This window comes from Gossypium hirsutum, chromosome A08, assembly GCF_007990345.1.
Source record: "Gossypium hirsutum isolate 1008001.06 chromosome A08, Gossypium_hirsutum_v2.1, whole genome shotgun sequence".
Taxonomy (NCBI): domain Eukaryota; kingdom Viridiplantae; phylum Streptophyta; class Magnoliopsida; order Malvales; family Malvaceae; genus Gossypium; species Gossypium hirsutum.
In genome coordinates, this window is record NC_053431.1 from 44,516,446 (window position 1) to 44,533,598 (window position 17,153).

Below are 17,153 nucleotides of genomic sequence, written 5' to 3' on the forward strand. Positions count from 1 at the left end.
ACATGGATTGTATATATATTTGTTTTGGAGTAATACGATGGTAAATCAATGGTATTTGGCACTAAGTGTGCGATTTAAACTAGCTTCGGCTATATGAGGCACTAAGTGTGCGAGACCGATATAGTTTTGGTTAACTAAGATGGTACTAAGTGTGCGGAATTGTTCTAGCTTCGGGTAACCTTTAAAGCACTAAGTGTGCGGATGTTTGAAGTAATAGTAATTCACAGAGAGTCTTAAAATATCCGAACGGAAGGTGAGAATGAAAATTAATAAGTACGGAAGGTTCAGGTATGTACGATACCTATGTGGTAGATGATATTATGTTTGTGAAGTTCATTGAATTGGTATGAACATATGAATTGTATTGGCATAGAACTGATAGATGATTTGAGAAATTATAAATACTTATGTATTGACGTTTCATATTTTATATATTGTTTATGACTTTTGGTACGAGCTTACTAAGCTTTGAAAGCTTACATTGTGTGTGTTTGCATTGTGTTATAGATATTGAAGCTACCGTGAGCTCAGGGATCGTTGAGGATCGTCACCACATTATCGAACCTCATTTTAGTACTTGAAAATGTATATATTAAAGTATGGCATGTATAGGCTAGTAGTTTTGAGATTATGTTTTGTGATGTATATACTTAGCCATGTGATTTGGCTAGTTTGTGTATGAACTCATAGTTGATAATGGCTTATGGTATGTGATACTAATGTGTAAATGTGGTATGTTTTGGTTGGACAAAAGAAAGGATAAATCTTGGTAAGTTTTGGTAAGTTTTAGCATGAGATTGGATGATGTATGGAAAGAAATGCTTGATATGCTTTTGACATATGTTTGGACATAGATTAGTAAGGCTTATGAGTATGGAATTGGGTGACTAATATATGATATAAATGGCTTATGTTTTGATATTGAATTTGTATAAATTGGTAGGACAAGTATGCTTTTTTTATTGCTTGTAGGTTTGACCCAATTTGGGTGGTAAATTGCTATTCAAATGGCCTATTTTGTCCACACGGGTAGAGACACGACTGTGTGTCTCAGCCGTGTGCGACACACGGCTATGTTGCACAACCGTGTGTCCCCCAGGGTAACCTACAATTGTAAGTCAGGCTCGAGCACGGCCAAGGCACACGGGCGTGTGGCTAGCCGTATGGCCCAAGTCAGTTTCGACAATGGCCAAAGCACACGGGTGTGTCTTGTGACCGTATGAACAAGTCAATATGTATGCCCTGTTTTGACATGGTCTAGACATACGGGCTTGTCTAAAGCCGCGTGAGAGGCACATAGCCTGTTCACATGGGCGTGTGAGCTGTACTTATTTGAAAAATGTTTAAATTTTGAAGAAACTTTATATGTGTTCGATTTAGTCCTGACTCCTTTCTAAAGCATGTTTAAGGTCTCGATGACCTATATAAAGGGCTCTATATTGATGTTGATCTCTGATGCATTGATGATTATGAAATGAAAGTTAAATGTTCTGTTTCGTCTGGTAACTTCTTTAACCCTAGTTCAGTGATGGATATGGGTAGGGGTGTTACATTTAATTGGTATCAGAGCTATGGTTTAGTCAGTTCTAAGACTACCATAGTGTATGTGAGTCTAGTTATACATGCCGTATTTATGAACTATGATAGTGTGATGAATCCTGGCATTGAAATGTGCTTTTATATAGCAAATGAATCCCAAAAGAGCTGTACCAAATGATGTCGAAAGCAATACGCCTGTTCCCGCCCAAGGGACGGTGCAATCTGATTCTCGACCAGCTACGAGTAGCAGTGATGGTGAGGCTAGACAAGCCTTCTATCAGATGATGAATGATTGGTTCACCCAATATATTAGAACCAATTAGGCTATATAACAACCTTCACCCCCGGTTAATCTTCCTCAAGCTCCTATTATGGCATCAGTGAATTCGGTTCAGTTAAGTAGACCACCAGTCGATAAGATTAGAAAATATGAAGCTGAAGAGTTCCGAGCTACAACGAGTGATCATGCCAAAAAAGTCAAGTTTTGGTTAGAGAACATGATAATAGTGTTTGATGAATTGTCTTTGAATCCCGAGGAATGCATAAAATGTGTTGTTTCCCTTCTGAGAGATACAACCAATAATTGGTGGAAGAATTTGACATCTGTGGTTCCGAGTGAACATGTTACTTCGGATTTCTTCCAAGCTGAATTTTGGAAGAAATATATCAGTCAGAAATCCATCAATCAGAAGCGCAAAGAGTTTCTCGAGCTTAAATAAAGCTGTATGTCTGTTACAGAATAAGAGCGGGAATTTGTAAAATTAAGTCAGTACGATCATGAATGTGTATCTACGAAAACAATAATGTGCAAAAGATTCGAGGATGAATTAAACGAAGATATTCGTCTGTTAGTTGGGATTCTGGAAATTAAAGAATTTGTTATGCTTGTTGAACAAACATGTAAAGCTGAAGATCTCGGGAAAGACAAACGAAAAGGTGATTTTGAAGCTAGAGAGATACGAAAGAGATCATTGGGCAAATTATTTCAATTTGGATCAAAGAAATTCAAAGATGATAATAGCTGTTCAAAGGCTAGTGTGGGACATTCATACAGAGATTGTGCTAGATCGCAATCGAATTTCAAAGCTTCAGCTACGTTCGTTGCCAGTGTTGGTAATGCAAATAATGAAAAACCTGAGTGCGATCAACGTGGAAAATGACATTTTGAAGAATGCTGGGGAAAGAGTAATAACCGAGCTTGTTATAGTTGTGGTTCACGAAATCACTTTATAAAAGATTGTCCAGATTTAGTTGAAAAAGATAATGTTCAGAATCTGAGGCCGAGTGGTAACACTTCTCGTGGTAGACAATCTAGAAATATAGGAAATGTAAGCGGTAGTCAAAGAGGGACAAAAGATACAGCTGTTAGATCTGAGGCTCGTGCACCTGCCAGAGCCTATGCTATCCGAGCTCGCAAGGAAGCTTCATCGCCAGATGTGATTACGGGTACATTTACTCTTTATGATACTTCTGTGATTGCTTTGATAGATCCTGGATCGACACATTCGTATATATGTATGAACTTAGTGAACAGTAAGACTTTGCCTGTAGAGTCTACTGAATTTGTAATTAGGGTTTCGAACCCCTAAGGCAGATGTGTTTTGGTTGATAAAGTCTGCAAGAATTGTCCGTGTGTCCCCTAGGGCACCCTATACAACATCTCAAAATAGGGCCTAGTCAGAATAGTGGTTTTAGGACCACAAATTTGACATCAAAATATTTATTTTATGGTTATTATGAGGCTTAGAATATGAGAATATGCATGTGTTAAAATTTCATGAAGAAATTCTTTGAGTAAGGTGTTCAATTGGAAATTACGGACTAAATTGAATAATTTGCAAAACTTGGATTCTAGAAGCAATTTGCATGAAATTGCTTTGGGTTATGAATTAGAAGGTCTTGGGGAGTAAATTGCCCAATTTCTAAATTTTTGGACAAAAATGGGCTTGCATGGATGAAATTTTAAAGAAAGGGCATGAGGGCATTTTGGTCATTTGGCTTTTTAATGAAATAAAATGGGGAAAATTAAGCCAAAATCAGCCATTCTTCTTCTCCATGCTACCGAAATTCTCTTGTCACCATAGCTAGGGTTTTCAAACATTTCAAGCTCAATAGTAAGTGCTCCTAAGCCCCATTTTTAATGCTCTTTGTAATTTTGGAATCCCGGTAGCTTATTCTCTTCATTTCTACCCATATTTCATGCTAGGGTTCATGTTTAAAAAAATTACCCATGCATGAGTTGCTTGTATTTTGATGGATTATGGAGGAATATGAAAGTTGAATGTGTGTTAAACATCTTTTCCTAGGTGATTTTCATGAAAAACCCTTGTAAGGACCATTTTGCAAAAGTTGTAAAATGTGTGGTAGAAATGAGAAATAATGGGAAATGTGGGCTGCCATAAGAGACAAAAGTGTTCGGCTTGGCTTGGGTAAGATAGAAAGTGCATGTGTTTCATTATATGAGCCTAGGGACTAAATCGTAAAAATGTTAAAGATTAGGGACAAAACGGTCATTTGGATCGGGGGTGAGAATTAGACTTGTAATGTATAGTGTGGGGTATTAATGATATAATTTTTTTGTGATAGACCCCGAGGAACAAATTTCGGAGGTCGATCGAGGTAAATTAAAGGTTTCAGAATAACCGAAACACAGCTCCGAAACAAATACCAGGTAAGTTTGGATAACTTAAAGTAAACCCCTAATATGCATAATTGTATGATTTATGAATGCAGGATGATTGCATCTATTATTGGCATGAAATATCATAGAAATGCATATTTGATGGTAACATGTGAAAAATGTCTCGGTTGAGGTTGACAAAAGGAATTCGATGGTAACCCGTAATTACATGTGGTTTGAGATCCTACATGTGGTTTGAGATCCTACATGTGTTACAGTAAGGATTTAGCCCGGACGGGTAATCCGTTGATCTCAATTATAAAAAGGATCTAGCCCGGAAGGGTGTTCCTTGAATGATCGAGCCTCCTAAAGAATATGTGTGCATAATGGATTTAGCCCGGACGGGAAATTCGATTAGGGTTTGAATTTAGCCTGGACTTGTAATTCAGATTCGAGCTCTCTAAGGGTGTTTGTCGCTATAAGGGATTTAGCCTGGACTGGTAATCCTGACATCACCTTATGAGTTCATAAAATGGGGGATTTAGCCTAGATTGGTAATTCTGCCATAGGAAGTGAGGTTCGCGGGAGTGCATATATGGAATGATCATTCGTATGAATTGACGGTTAATGGGTATTCCATCGAGATTCTCTAGAAACTCTACGGGATTAATACGATGTATATCAATAAGATGATGAATGGTGAGCTCATCTAAATAAATTATATGATGTTTTGTTATGTGACTAACTCATTGACTGAGTGCATGTGATAGTGAATCATTTCATAATTGATGATTTCATGATTTTAATATGGATGTATGCTAATTACTTACTTTCCAATTGTTCGAGCTTACTAAGCATGTAAATGCTTACCCCTCTCTTTTTCCTTATCTCACAGAGGTCGAGGACTCATAAGGATTGGAAGACGATTGGAGAGTCGACACACTATCAACTAGTCAAGCTTTGGTATAAAGACACTTTTATTTTGTTCAATGGCATGTATAGGATTTTTCAGTATTTTGTTATATCTGTCATTTGCTTTGCCAAATGAAGGCATGTAAAAATATGTTTATCTTTTTGTATATGGCCATGAAAATTGGTTTAATTGAAGTAGGCTATGACCTACGAGTTTTTGTATGGTTTTATTTGCAAGTGATGGGTTTTTACCAATTGGTAATGAGTTATGTGAACGAGCCAATTTCGGATGAATGAAAGTGACATGGAAACCCATAAACACTAAATGGGAAATAATCTTTCATGTATGAAACCAATGATATGAGGTTTCCATACAACTAGTTTTATCAAGATTATTTGCGAGTGTATAATCATGTTTTCCTTCAAACTTGGTAACCACTAGGTATAAGTAGTAGAAAGGGGTGACTTAAGGCTTGAAAAATAGCCTATTAGGGTCCACATGGTCAGACACACAGACGTGTGTCTAGGCCGTGTGTGACACACGGTTCCATCTCATGAGTATGGGCTATTGCCGTGTGTCCCCTACACTTAAAATTTAAAATAAAAAATGCACATGAGTAGGCCACACGGGCGTGTGTCCTTACCGTGTCTAAATGATAGTGTTGCCCACGGGCAGGCAGCGCAGGCGTGTTGATAAGTCAGTGTTGCGTACGGTTGAAGGGCATGGGCATGTCCCAAGTCACACGGGCGTGTGAGTCCACACGGCCCATCTACATGGGCGTGTAACATTTTAAGATAAGGAAAATTTTCCAAAGTGGCCAAAGTTTATCAAATGAAAATTTTCCAAAGTGGCCAAAGTTTATCAAATGTTCTCGGTTTTGTCTCGCGCCGCCTTTAGACATGTTTTAGGTCTCGAAAGCCTGTTTAAGGGAAATGATATACATATTTTAAAAGCTTTAAATTAGAGTGCAACTTAGTGACTTGATCTAATATGTTTATGAACGTAAAATCCTGTTAACGCCTCGAGCCCTATCCCAGCGTCAGATACGGGTGAGGGGTGTTACAATAATATTATAAGTTGTCTTGATTTTATTCGGTTGATAATGTTATCAAGTTGTTTATTTGCTTATGGCTTACTAAGCTTCAAAAGCTTACTCTGTGTTTTTATGTGTGTTTCTATTTTATAGATTTTGGATTCAAGTTAGAAGCTCGAGGATCATCAGCAAAGTTTATCACACTATCTACGGCTTCGGTATGTAAATAATCAAACTCGAATTATGACATGTATAGGCTGGAATGTGTTTTGAAATGTTGGATTTTGGTTTTGTGTAATTTGAGCCATGAAAACATGGCTTAATTTCCATGTTAATTTCGGTTATGTTTGCTTATGTTTTGACTTTATTTTAGCTATGGTATCTTATGCTATGGATGAATAATATTTGTGACATGTGTTTTGTGGTGCATTGAAGTTGATTAGTAATTTGGATGTGTTTTGAAAGATTCGGCTATAGTAGACCTATAAGTATGAACTATATTTGCTATGTTACTCTAGATTAAAATGATTTGGCTATGACTTGTAATAATAATAATAATAATAATAATAATAATAATAATTCCATTTGGTTGACAAGTACATTCGGTTAATTGTTGAAATGAGATAATGAATATATGTTTGGATATTAGTTCGGTATATATATATACATACTTGTGAAATGTGGTTGATTATAATGCTAATGGATGTTTGTACAATTGGTCATGTTATTCGGTTATTATTTTCATGGGATATATGCTTTGGAGTTGGTTGATGATTACGGGCGTATATATATTTGTGGATGAAAAATCGGCTATGATATACATGTATGCATATTCATAGATGTATTTAATTGACTCAACCATGTTTCATGATAACATATAATATATATATGTGTGCTTATAATAAGGACGATATATTTACGAGTTTAGTTATATAAATTCGTTGGTTACTTGTAAGATTTATGTTTTGAATATATGACAACTTGTGATTCGGTATTTGTTTATATAAATTTTATGCACATGATGAATGGATTTTATATATATATAACTCATCTTAAGGTATATATTTATATAGTTAAATTTTGTTATCCGAATAAGCAAAAGATAAATATAGTTTTTGTATCGATCTCTAATGGTATATTATTTTAAAATTCTGGTTAGTTTATTAGAGTAGTATAATTTGGTTGGTAAGTACATTCAATGGAATGTGAATTTAGGTAATGAAAATGTTGATTAGTGATTTGGATTTTGCACTTATGTAATTAAGTATATAATGTTTCGGTTTGATATATGTAAGTGTATAAATATAATGTTGAATATATGAATTTAGTTTAGTGAATAAATATGGTTGTTCGAGGTATTTTGGTTGAGATTCATTATTGATTTATATTTTAATATGATTTGTATAGCATATTATGATTAATAAAATCATGCTTACTATTTTAATTGAACTTATGTTTTATATATATACATATGAATATGACTCGTATAAATGTGTGGTTGTTTGAAAATGTGTTTTTGTTCGTTAATGCCTCGTAATCCTAATCTGGCGACAGATACGGGTTAGGGGTGTTACACTTTCAATATAAGTTCAAACCAAGTTCAAATGTATATACAACCATTAGCATTATAATCAACCATAATTCACATGAAGATATATAATGGCCGAAACACCCAAAATCACAACCAAGCATAACCATCATCAAAATGAAGCATTAAATCCAAACATAACAAAGTATTAAGCCATTTTTGCATGGATCAAGATTACATTAACCAAAACCAAACATTTCAAAATATAATTTAGCCTATACATGCCATAGATTCGAAAATTCACTTATAAAAATACCGAAGACAGTTGATAGTGTGATAGACTTTGATAACAATCCCCGAGCTCGTAACTTGAATCCAAAATCTATAAAACAAAGGTAAACTAGAACACACACAGTAAGCTATTGTAGCTTAGTAAGTCGTAAGCAAATAAATCATTAAATGAACATTAGTATTGAATCAACTAGACCAAATTAAGTAATCTACAATCAAATACACATTTTTCATGCTTAAAACTCATATACCATTACGTGAACGATATGCAATTACATTAACTTGGCCGAGTGCACATAAGTTCATAAACATATATAATTCTCACTTTCATAATGCATTTTTCATTTGTTCATATCAATTATATACTTACCTTGTCTTTTAAATCATTTAACTTAACACATACCTGACATTTTAGATCGATTTCACATTCAATCTTGTCTTGATATTGCCCGTTGAACCATTAGGGATCAAATAAGATACTTGGATAATCACATATATCGAACAATGCCAATGTCCTAGACGTGGTCTTACATGCTATCTCATATCGATGCCACTATTCTAAACAAGTCTTACACGAATCAAATACGATGCCGATGTCCCAGACACGATCGAACTCGTAACCACATATATCAATGCCAACATCCCAGATGTGGTCTTACATGAAAACACATATATTGATGCCAACCTCCCAGATGTGGTCTTACACGAAAACACATAGCATAGTCCTATGGTTCGTATGGGGATTCTGGACGTCGTAACTCGATCGAATCAAACTAGTAAACTTAATTCTCATGCATATATACATTCGTCTTTAACTTATATAAGTTCACATAATTTAATTTCAGCATATAAACTCGTATATATAAATACTGACAATATCTATTCGCTTATGAACTTACCTCGAACGATGAAACACGGAACAGGACGACTAGTCGACAACTTTAGTTTTCCCCTGATACAAATCTGATTTCCTTGGTTCTTGATCTAAACATATTCAAATTAAACTGATTCAACATATTTTCACTCATTTTAGTCGAAAAACACATAAATGGGCAAATTACCATTTTACCCCTAACATTTTACACTTTTTACAATTTAGTCCAAATTGCACGAAGCACAAAACATGCAAAATTTGCATACAACATGCTTAGGCTGACTATTCCTAGTGTTCATACAAGTCCATACATTTCATTTATTTCACATTTTAGTCCCTCAATTTATTATTTTTGTAATTTAGTCCTATTTACTCAAACTCATCAAAAATTCCAATACAAAACATATCAATCCAAAACATATCTTTCGTATTTTATCAACTAACATCACAAAACTCAAATATTCATCAATGGCATAACTCAAAATGTTCATCAAAATAAAAAATTCAAGCATGGGCTTTGTAGATAACTTAGCAACGATCTTAAAAATGTAAAAATTATCAAAAACGAGCTAGTTACTTACCTTGATTAAGCTATCAACAATGGATGAACCTATGGAAGCTTTCTTTCTTTTTCTTTTCTTTATATTTCGGCCAAAGAAATTATATGAACTAATGGATTTTTAATTATGTTATAATATAACATATAATAACATTATTATTTTACTTAAATAACCTTTATCATAAAATATAAAACCATTATATATTAAGGTCATGAACGTCCATATCATTATATCATGGGAAAATTGCAACTTAAATGCCTCCATTTATATAGACAATAACAATTCAGCCCTTACAAATTAAACTACCAAGTTTTCATTTTATGTGATTAAGCCTTTTTTTACTAAATCGACACTCAAATGGCAAAATTAAATCACGAAAATTTCACAGATATAAATTCACACATAATAAACACAGAAAATAATTTTAAAATATTTTTCTGACTCGGATTCGTGGTCCTGAAACCACCATTCCGATTAGGGTCTAAATTGGGCAGTGACATCCATAGCTAGGGTTTTCCAACATTTCAAGCTTGATAATAAGTCAATCCTAGCCCCGTTTTAAATGTTCTTCGTATTTTTGAGATCCTCATAACATGCTCTTTCTATTTCTACCCATATCTCATGCTAGGGTTCATGTTTAGAAAATTGCCCATGCATGAGATGTTTGTATTTTGACGATTTTTGAAGGAATATGAGAGTTTAAAGGATGGTAAACAACTTTTACTAAGTGGTTTTTCATGGACATAGCTTAAAGGACTAAATTGTAAAAGTTGTGAAAATGGGTAGAAATATATAGAATGGAGGGAAAACATGGGCTGCTATAAGTGTGAATAACATTCGACTAGGCTTGGGTAGCCAAGGAATTACATGCATTTCATTATACGAGCCTTAGGGCTAAATTGTAAATATTGTGAAAGGTTAGGGGAAAAATGGTCATTTTACTCGGGGGTGAGTTTTAATCCTAAAATGAAAAATGTGATGTATTAATAGTCTAATTTTATTGATATAGACCCCGAGGAACCAATTCTGTAGGTCGATCGTGGAAAACAAAAGGTTTCAGAATAACCGAGACACGAATCCAAAATGACTACCAGGTAAGTTCGTATAACCCGAACTAAACTCTTAATATACTTAAAAATGTATGTTCTTGAATGTATGATAATTAGATATTCATTGCATGATAATCCATAAGACGTGCTAGTATAAATGAAAAGATGATAAATGTCTCGGTTGAAATAAAAAGGGAAATCCGATGGTTAAATTATGACTTACATGAATTGAGATCCTGCATGTGTTGCAAAGAAGGATTTAGCCCAGACAGATAATCCCCTGATCTTAATATAGAAAGGATCTAGCCCGAACGGGTGTTCCTTGAGTGATCGAGCCTCTCGTAGAATATGGGTGCAATAAGGATTTAGCTCAGACGGGTAATCTGATTGAGGACTGAAATTAGCCTAGAGTGGCAATTCAGATCCAAGCTTATGAGAGCAATTGTTGATGACAGAGATTTAGCTTGGACTGGTAATCCCGACAATGCTCTATGAGTTAACACTACGGGGGATTTAGCCTAGACTGGTAATCCCACCGTAAGATGTAAGGTTCGCGGGAGTGCATACTTGAGATGATCATTTGTATGACTTGATGGTAATTGGGTTATCCATCGAGATTTTTGAGAAATTCAACGGGATTGACATGAGAAATAGAGAATGAAAATATTGAATTGATGAGCTCATCTAAGACTAATGGCATGATGTGTTGATATGAGACTAACTTGATGATTGAGTTCATGTGATAGGGAAACTATTTCATACTTGTTGGAATTATTGCCTAATATGGTTGTATGTTAATTAACTGGTAAGTTTACTTTCCAGTTATTTGGACTTACTAAGCATGTAAATGCTTACCCCTCTTTTCTTTCCCTTATTTTTCAGAGCTCCAGGACTTGTGAGGTTGGAAAACGGTCGGAGCTTTGTCAACACTATCAGCTTGTTTTATTTTGGTATATAGAAACTTTTATTTCATTATAATGGCATGTATAGGATTTTTGGTTAGTTTGTTATATGTGTCATTTGGCTAACCAGTGTAAGGGCTTGAATGATATGCTTACACCATTTTATATATGGGCATGAGGTATGGCTCATTTTGATGTAGGTTATAAACCTACTAAATGTGCATGGTTATGTGTGAATGTTTCTTGTGAATGCCAAATGTGTTATACCGTGAATGAACATGAGAATGATGGCCAAAACAATTGGGAATGGTTTAGGTCATAAAGGTCATGAGTTATAAAATGTGATTATTGAAAGAGTAACCCTAAAACAAAGAGGTTATTCTGATCATAGTTTAAAATGAGACATGTAGTAACTTGTATGTCCTTGGCCAAGAATGTTTAAGGGTACAACTATACCTTGTTAAATGTACAAAGATCATAGTGGTATGTATGGATGTTAGAGGGTGACCAAAGGCTTGGAAAATAGCCCTAAAAAGGTCTATACGGGTAGACACACGAGTATGTGTCTAGGCCGTGTGTGACACATAGTCAGCCCTCATGGGCGTGTTGCTTGGCCATGTGTCCCCTGCACCTAGAATTAAAGGTTAGTTTGTATGATAGTAAACACACGAATAGAGACACGGTCGTGTGTCTCAATTGCGTGGAGGACACGACCTAGCACACGAGTGTGTGTTTGGGCCGTGTACCCCCAAATGAGTGATGACGTCACAAACAGAATGTCCTGGTTTTTGGACACGGGCGTGTCTAGGCTGTGTGAGGGACACGGGCGTGTGTTTGGCCATGTGAAAACTCTTGTAGGTTTGAAATGGAAAATAAATCAAATAATTCAATAGGGGTGTGGGGCACAGGCGTGTCCCCAAGCACACGGGTGTGTGCTTTGCCTCCACACGGGCGTGTGAGGCATAACCTTAGGCATTTTACTAAAATATTTTATAGTTTTCGGTTTAGTCCCTGACCGCTAATAATACACGGTTTGGGCCCCGTAGGCCCATAATAGGGACAATATGATTTTGTTCAATTGGTTTGAATTTGGAAATGAAATTTTATAACTTGTCTTTCTGAAATGTCCGAGTATGTGTCCGATAACGCCTCATATTTTGTGCCAGTCTCGGGTACGGGTAAAGGGTGTTACATTTAGTGGTATCAGAGCTATGTTTAGTCGGTTCTTGGGCTAACGTAGCATGTAACGAGTTTAGCTTATAATATCCCAAATTAGGGCCTAATCAAAATAGTAGTTTTGGGACCATAAATCTGAGATAGAAATAATTACTTTATAATTATTTTGAGGACTATATATGATTGCATGATTGTGTGAAAATTTCGTGAAGAAATCCTATGCATAAAGTGCTTAATTTGAAATTAGGGACTAAATTGAATAAGTTGCAAAACTTGTATTCTAGAAGCTTCTAGTATGAAATTGCTTTGGAATATTAATTAAAAGGTCTTAAACAGCAATTTAACCAATTTCTAAAATTTTGGACAAAAATGGGCTTGTACATGAAAAATTACAAAGAAAGGCATTAAGGGCATTTTTGTCATTTGGTAAATATAGTCATTAAAAAGGGAAAAATAACACAAAAATGGACTCATCTTCTCCATAAAGGCTACCGAATTTTGCTTGTCACCATAGCTAGGGTTTCAACATTTTTAAGCCTTGATTGTAAGTGATTTCCATGCCCGTTTTTAATGTTCTTTTCGATTTTAAAATCTAGAAAGCATTTTCTATCATTTTCTAGCAATATTTTGAGCTATGATGCATGTATGAAAATTTACCCATGTGTGACATAATTGTATTTTGATGAATAATGAAGGAATATGATGGTTTGATGTGTGTTTAACAACTTTTACCTAGTAGTTTTATGTGAAAACACCTAAAAAGGGACTTAATTGTAAAAAGGGTAAAATTGATGGTAAAAATCTAATTTTTAGTGTGAAATATGGGCTGTTATAGACACTAGGAAATTCAGCTATGCCTAGATGTCATGGGAAATGCATGTAACTCATTGTACAAACTTAAGGACTCAATTGTAAATAATTGAAAAGCTAGGGGTAAAATGGTAATTTTTATCTGAGACCGTATTAGGGGCTGTTTTGATGAATGTGTATATTGAATAAATTAATTTTGCATTTTAGATCAAGAGAAACAAGATTCGAGTCGTGATCGAGGGAAAAATAAAGTTTACGAGGAATAGGCTCGATTTTTAACATTTTGTACCGAGGTAAGTTCATGTGTAAATGTAGTAACATAATTATCATTTTAAGTAATTTAATGTTATTTATATGATATGATGATTATTATCATGAAATGTTATGCTTTGTGGATTATTATTTAGTAATATGCAAATTATGTGAGCTACTTGATAAATATGAAATGCTACCAAGTATCGGTTCCGACATTCCGTGGAAGACGGCAAAGATGTGTGGTTGAGGAAAATCCCGTTTGAACCTTGGGAATAGATTAGGATACAAGTGACATGTCACTAGGATATTTGAGTTCCGAGTTCGTTGAGTTGAGTCCGAGTTCGTGAGATGTAACTAGGCATCCAAACTCGTTGAGTTGAGTCCGAGTTCACTTATGGATGCAAACATCCAAGCTCGTTGATTTGAGTCCGAGGTCACTTATGGACGGGTTACATGGTAGCTTGGCTACATAATTTTCGCAGGCTATTTGAGTTTGTCTAGTTGCGAGTATAGCACTTATGTGCATGCAATTCGTGTATCCAAATTATATTCCGATGTGTTCAACGGGTGAATCTTAAGTGAATAAGGAGAATACTTAAGACGAAGGTGACATGTTGGTAAGTGTGGTGGATGAGAAAATTGGACAGGTATGCGCTTAAACCCTCGGGTTGAGAACTTGGTATGATGAAATCGTGGTAAGATAGTAAAAGCAAATGTTACATGAACGTCTTGGTGATATTTATACAAATGATGTTTTATGTTGGATTGCATGATTATGTTACTTGCTATTTATATGTGAACTTACTAAGCATTTATGCTTACTCCCTCCTTTCCATTCTTTGAAGTTTTGACAAGCCAGCTCGGAAATCGGGAATAGTCGGAGGCTCGCTCATAATATTTGTGGACCATTTTGGTATAGTGGCTTGTATATTTTGAGTATGGCATGTATTACATTATAATGATTTGTGTATATCATCTTATGATTTGGTTATTGAGTGGTAAGGAAATGCTTGGTAATGATTAGCCATTGGAATGACTAATCAAAAAACATATTTGGTGTTATGTATGCTTATTGTGCTATCTAATCCATTGAAATTCATAAAAAGGCAAAATTTGCTATAAAACAGTATCATACAGCAGCAATGACGTGAGTTTGATAAATCACTAAAAATAATAGAAATAGAATTATATGGTGAATAAAATATTAAATTGAATCTTATTAAGTCTATTTTCATATAGAAGAAACAAATTAGGTAAATGAGTTGTATTTTATGAGAAATTTGAGTTTTGGTGGAATAGGGTCAGAGCAATTTCTGAATCCCCTATTCTGACTTTATAAATTCACTAAAACTTTTACAAAAATAATTAGGAGTCATAATTTATATGTATAGCTTCCTTCTTGAGTATACTTTTAATAGAAACAAACGTCATAGTCATCTGAATTCTGTATAGAGTGAAAAGTGATTCGTAGTGAACAGAGGTCAGGGAGGTTGAACACTGAAATAAGGGAAATTTTAACTAATAAAATGTACAAATTGGCCTAAGAAAAAATTCTAGGAAAAAATTAGTAAATAGGTATATGAGTCTAGTTTTAGGAAAAATTTACAGATTTGAATTTAAAGTTTCGTAACTCAAGATATGAATTTTTTAGTGACTGTGACGCAGATAGGAAGTTTATTACAAAAGGTAAAATAAATTGTTTGAAATTGTTTAAGTGATAAATTAAGTCTGTTAACGCCTCGTGCTTGACTCCAGCGACGGTCTCGGGTAAGGGGGTGTTACATAGCTATACATGCCATCATACAAATTTTGATAGTGTGACATCTCCTAACTTTGTAATTGTATTTGAATATAGTAAATGTCTTCCAATCAAGCCCAAGATGAGTCCTAGGGAGCCGAGAGTCATGCTCTAGCTTCCATACAACAAGCTGGTTCTAGTAATAGTAGAAGGCCTATGTCTGAAGGCCAGGAAGAGGCGAGAGCAGCCTTTTTCAATATGATGGATGAGTGGTTCGGGGAATACCTGAGAATTGCCCTGAAATACCATGTCCACCTCCACTTGCTAATCGACCTAATGAAGTACCAAGGGTTGTTGAACCAGTGACAATTGGTAAGGCCTAGTGGATAAACTTAGGAAATACGAGGCTGAAGAGTTTAGGGTTAAGTTCGAGGATGATGCTGAACGTGCTGAGTTCTGGCTCGAGAATACTGTGCGAGTTTTGGATGAATTATCATGTACACCCGAGGAATGCTTGAAGTGTGCTATATCTCTTCTGAAAGATACTACATACCACTGATGGAAGACAGTATCCTCAGTGGCACCAAAAGAAGGCATTACATTGGAGTTCTTCCAAGCTGAGTTTAAAAAGAAATATACCAGTCAAAGGTTTTTAGACTCGAAGCGAAAGGAGTTCCTGGAACTCAAACAAGGAAATAAGACTGTGTCAAAGTACGAAAGGGAATTCGTATGGTTAAGTCAGTATACAACAGAGTGGGTCCAATCAGAGATAGAAATGTGTAAGCACTTCGAGGAAGGCTTGACTGAGGAAATTACATTACTGATTGGGATGCTTGAGATAAGAGAATTTGCCGCATTAGCTGATTGGGCCAAGAAGGCTGAAGAGCTAGATAATGAAAAAAAGCAAACTAAGAGAGAAGCTCGAGTTTCAAGTAAGAGGTCTAGCGGCAGAGCACACTCCTTCCCCACAAAGAAATCGAGAAGTCAACAAGAACGTTCCACTTTGTCGGTAGGATATTAGAGTAGAGTAAGAAGCTCCAAACGACATAACCTGAAGTCTCCTTCCCTTATGGTAACTAGTGTGGGAAGCGTAGATGAACAAAAGCCAAAGTGTAAAAGCTGCAACAAATTCCACTTCGGAAAGTGCCGAATGTAGAGCGGTGCGTGTTCTAGACGTGGGTGTCTTGACCATTTTCTCAGGGACTTCTCAGAGTGAGCTAATAAAGAGGTTGAATTAGCCCTGTAACACCCCGTACCCGAGACCGTTGCCGGAGTCGGACACGAGGGGTTCACAGACTAAATTCGCTTACTATCACAGTCCATTTTAGAATTTTCCAGGCAGTTGGCTAACTGCGACACTGTCACCTTAAAAATCATATCTTGAGTTTCACAACTCGAAAATCAGTTTCGTAATTTTTACCTGAAACTAGACTCATATGCCCATCTACATATTTTTTTCTAGAATTTTTGGTCAGGCCAATTAGTACAGTTTATTAGTCAAAGTCTCCCATGTTACAGGGATCGACTACACTGACCTTTGTGCATTACGACTTGGATATCTCCCTGCACAGAGCATCAATACTGATTCCGTTTGTTTCTATAGAAAATAGACTCAGAGAGGAATCTATACATATATGGCATGACTCCTAATTATCTCTGGTTAATTTATAATGAATTTCCAAAGTCGGAATAGGGAATCCAGAAACCGTTCTGGCCCTGTCTCACGAGAACCTGAATATCTCTTAACATACTGTCCATATGATCGTTTCGTTACTTTCCTATGAAAATAGATTCATCAAGGTTAATTTACATAATTTATTCATTATTTAATTCCAATCCTACTATTTTTAGTGATTTTCCAAATC